The following is a 5,184-nucleotide window of genomic DNA, read 5'->3' on the forward strand; positions in this document are numbered from 1 at the left end:
AGCAGAAACCCTATTTATGTCCATCGCCATTTTTCATTATTTTGCTGAATGCTGTTGTGAATCCTGAAAATGTTCAGGCTCATAGCAGTGCTGGCATATTGGCCATTAGCAACTTTGCTTAAAGGGTTAGTTCACCCAAAAATGAAAATTAGCCCATGTTTTACTCACCCTCAAGGCATCCTAGGTGTATATGACTTTCTTCTTTCAGACGAATCCAATCTGAGTTAAATTAAAAATGGTCCTGGCTCTTCCAAGCTGTTTAATGGCAGTAGGTAGGTGTTTTTTTTTCAACAGTCCAAAAGTAGTCAAATAAAGGGCATCCATCATCCATAAAACGTGCCTCACACGGCTCCAGGGGGTTAAAAAATGGCCTCCTATTGCAAATCGATGCATTTTTGTAAGAAAAATATCCATATTTAAAACGTTATAAACACTTTTTTCTCACTTCCGCTGACTATCATATGTGCAAGCCACTTATATCGCTTATATCGAAATCCTCCGACATTTTTCTTTACAAATCCTCATTTTGTGCTTCTAATTCGTGACCGGCGTTTTGTTTTGCTGTCTCTCCTCCACACTTCCATGTTCGTCACTAATCACCGGTGCATGCATGACTCCTATGTCCTACGTCATCCACCCTGAACGGCTCTCACGGAAGTGAGAGAAAAGTGTTTATAACGTTTTAAATATGAATATTTTTCTTACAAAAACGCATGGATTCGCTACAGGAGGCCTTTATTCACCCCCCGGAGCCGTGTGAGGACCTTTTTATTATGGATGGATGTGCTTTATTTGAGTACTTTTGGACTGTTTAAAAAAAAAACGCCTACTGCCATTATAAAGCTTTGAAGAACAAGGATAATTTTTTATATAATCCGATTGGATTCGTCTGGAAGAAGAAAGTCATACACACCTACGATGCCATGAGGGTGAGTAAAACATGCATTTTTGGGTTAACTAACCCTTTAAGGGTCATGCTTTACTCTGGAACGTGCAGTGCAACAGATTGTTATTTAAAAGGAATATCTCTTTACACCAAGATATTTTCAGATCATTATTAAAATGATGGGACAGATTAGACTGAATTGCAAGCAGGCAAAATTGGATTAAGGGAAAAAATTAATATGTTGCATTGGTCTGTCACATTTTATGACATTCAGAAATCATGTAGAATACCGGTAAAGAAAATAACATGCAAAATTTTCCCCCTTTTTTAGGCTAGTTGGTTCCGGAGGTGTATTTTCCCATTGGAATTTTAAAGTCTTTGTGTTCAGCAGAACAAAGAAATTTGTACAAGCTTTTAACAGTTTAATACAGGAAGTTATTTTGAATGTTTGTAACCAAAACAGTTGAGGAGCACCATTGAATTTTGACTTTCATGTTTGGTTACAAACATTTTTCAAAATATTTTCCTTTGTGTTCAGCATAACAGAAATTTATACAACTTGAGGGTGAATGACAATTTTCATTTATTGGTAGCTGTCCTTTTAACAAAACACACAACTTTAATAGTGTACATATGTGTGTTCAGTTGTTATAAAGTTAATAAGTTATGTAATATTTTGTGTTTTCCCAGCCATCCAGTGAAATTGAGGATGTTGTGAAAGAAATTGACGAGGGCATTCTGATTGTAACTGAGGAGCAGCAGTGTGATATGCTTCCCAAGGAATAACCAACATTGCTCTCATTTGGACATCCTGTCATCACTGACATCTCCGATGTCCCCAAGGCATTTGGACTCCTAATGGGTCTGTATGTAGTGAACATCCACTACCTCAAGTGCACAAAATACACCACTGAGGCTCTGCAAAAACTTGCGAAGAACAGCTGCTCCCACCAATGTTCATGATGTGTTCATGGGCTCCACAGCAAGCTCTTTCATAAAAAGTAGTTAAAAAAAAAAAAAGAGCTTTAGAGTCTTTTGAGCCTTTTACTACTTTTTAGAAATGCACATTTAAAGTTTGTCATGTTATGACTTGGAATATGCATGTTCTCATGAAAACAAATGTTGTTTCACGTCTCATTTTCTTATACAGTAATGTACACATTTTCCTTCAAATTGACAAGTGCTTTTGCTTTCCTTTTTCTATCTGTTTCTTGTTTTATGACCACTAAATTGCATTATGATGTGGGAGAGTTTGGAAACTTTCAAGATCCTTCTGATGTTTACACTTCTGTCTGGTCATGTTGCGCTATGAAATTTAGAATCAGACCTTTGTACTCAATAACATTACAAACACTATTTGTCTTTGTACCTGCAGTGAAAAGAACGAACAGAAGAAAAACTGAGATTTGCAGATCCATCTTTGATCAGGAGGTGAATGAAATAACGTGCCTGTTTCAGCGCTCATTTTATAGCTTAACAAAGTGGGAGGGTCTTTAACTTTAACTTGCTTTCTTCTGTGGAACACAGGAGATATTTTGAAAAATGACTCTTTGTTTGTGTTTTATTTATTTTCAACTATAAAATAAAAGCCAATGGTGTTTAGTGTTGTTTGGGCCCCAACAATCTTCAGAATAACTTATTGTGTTTTGCAGAACTAGAAGTTTACTTCTGCTCTGAAATCATGAAGAATCAGACTTGATGTTGTGAAAAAAAAGTTGTGAAAGACAAAAACTGAGGCTTTGATTACCTAGAACATGTCAGATCTTGTCTCCCTCATATCTCATGCATGAGACTATACGAAAAAAGAAAAGAGCAGTGTTTTTTTTTTATTTTATTTTTTTATATTTTTCATCCTCATCAAATCATCTGCTGATAAATGATGCTAAATGCAGTTTGAAATGACTGTTTCATTTAGCAACAATTCCAAATGGAAAACAGTGCAGCAGAAATGTCTGCTCAGATGGTCTTTTATAGGGCTGAGCCAGACATCCCACCTCTCCCAGAGGATAAGGGAGTCTCCCATATATTGATAGAGGCTCCCTGATGCCCGCAAATTATATGCAATTTATAGACAGTGTGAGAAAGAGACATGAATGTACCCAGTAACCAAATGTACCAGATTTGTACCCAGTAACATTACAAACACTATTTGTCTTTGTACCTGCAGCGAAAAGCTAAAAAGCTTGCTAAACTAATTATTTCCTTTTGAACATGTGTTATTCTAGAATCACGTTATTGAGAAACCAGGCCAAGATTATATTCCATTCTCTTTGCTCATCTGTAAAAATTTTAAAGGGGCTATATACGATTTTTCAACCATGTCGCACACGCCGCATCTCAGACCAAAACAAACATGCACTGCGGCCACACTTCGGCCGCCCTCTGTTCGGTTTCATTTTCATTTCATTCACTTTCTCTCAGTACAGGTGCAAACACAGTACAAAAAACGTGTTGGCAGCTCTCACGTTCCATTCTGGTTTTAGTTTACACTTCGTTGTTGTTCCTTGTTTCCTTTGTTCCCATTTCTTATAGTTACCGATTATGTTACACACCTCTTTTTAGTTTTATTCTCTTTTAGTACCCAGCCGTGACAGCACCTGCACTGAGAGGTGACTAAAAAATAAGAAGCAGAAGCAGAAGTTTTGCTGTTTTTGTATTACAAACTTCATACCATATTGGAGAAAAAGTGGCGTGTTGATCTGCCAATCACGTGTCCTTCATGCTGAGAACTTTCCTCATGTGTTTGAAAAATGATCCATTTAAAAGTTAATGACCAACTTATCTTTATTAAAGGTCACATTATTGTTACAGATTAAATATAAAAAGGATAATATTAAATAAATATTTTTTTTCATCAGGTTTAGTGATTATTATTCACTTAAACACCTTTAAACCACTAAACCACTCAACCGTCTGTCTCACAAATCTGCCATGTTTGTGGATTTTTAACACTTCGGCTGCGTCCGAAATCGCATTCTCTTTTGAGTAGGTACTTTTTTGAATAAGTAATGTGTGGTGTATGAGTGTAACCTGGATGTACTACATTCGCCATGTTGTCATTATCATTTGACCAACCAGCGTCACTTGCATCAGGTCACTGCCATTCATAAATCTGACACAAAAGAGAAGAAATTGTAGTATCAATTATTTTTGTTTTCTTTGCACACAAAAAGTATTCTCGTAGCTTCAGAAAATTATGGTTGAACCACTGATGTCACATGGACTGTTTTAACAATATCATTACTACCTTTCTGGGCCTTGAATATGCTGCATTGCTGTCAATGCAGGGTCAGAAAGCTCTCGGATTTCATCAAAAATAGGCTTAATTTGCCCTAATTTGTGTTTCGAAGATGAACGAAGGTCTTATGGGTTTGGAACACAGACTCAGGAACAACATGAGGGCGAGTAATTAATAACAGAATTTACATTTTTGGGTGAACTTACTCTTTAAATGCCTTTGCTTTAAATGCCCAATTCTTAACTTATAGCATTCATTTAAAAATAATATAAAATGTGTTTTTTCACAAAAAAAAAAAAAAAAAATAGAAATAGTGTATAATTTAGATGTGAATATTGTTCAAATAGTTATGAAACTCGTATTCTACTCCCACGACAATAGCTTAAAGATGCCATTAAAACAGCATTACTGTTTCCTCTGTAAATTGATTCAGAGTCAACAGCTCATTTGTTAGTTATAAAAAATACTCTAGAATGGAGTATATTGCTAAATGTTTGCTCCAATATATTTAAAGGTGTCATGAACTTCCTCTGTTTTTTATTTGGTACTGTTCTCTGAGGTCCACTTATAATTTCATCAAGATTTTTACATCAAGAACTTCATAATTTAGAGGTAATAGGTTATTTTCTGTCCTGTTTTTAACCCCCCTCATCAGAATGCTCTGTTTGAATATAGGCGTGGCGGATTGTAGACTTGGAAGTAAACGCCCACTGCTATGATTGGCTAACAGTTGTGCATGTTGGACAGCCTACATCCTTCACAGATGGACGCTGCTGTGATTTAGGTTAAAGGGGTCATATGATGCGATTTAAATTTTTCAATCTTTCTCTTTGGAGTGTTACAAGCTCTTGGTGCATAAAGAAGATCTGTAAAGTTGCAAAGACTAAAGTCTCAAATCCAAAGAGATATTCTTTATAAAAGTTAAGAGTCAGCCACTCCTACCTAAAACGGCTCGTTCTAACACGCCCCCACATGTCTACATCACGATGTGGGAAGATTTGCATAACGCCGCCCAAATGTTCACGCAAAGAAAGAAAGCGTAACTTTTATTCTCGCTGTA

The sequence above is a fragment of the Sinocyclocheilus rhinocerous genome, unplaced genomic scaffold (assembly GCF_001515625.1).
Source record: "Sinocyclocheilus rhinocerous isolate Xijiao unplaced genomic scaffold, SAMN03320098_v1.1 scaffold1472, whole genome shotgun sequence".
NCBI classification, from domain to species: domain Eukaryota; kingdom Metazoa; phylum Chordata; class Actinopteri; order Cypriniformes; family Cyprinidae; genus Sinocyclocheilus; species Sinocyclocheilus rhinocerous.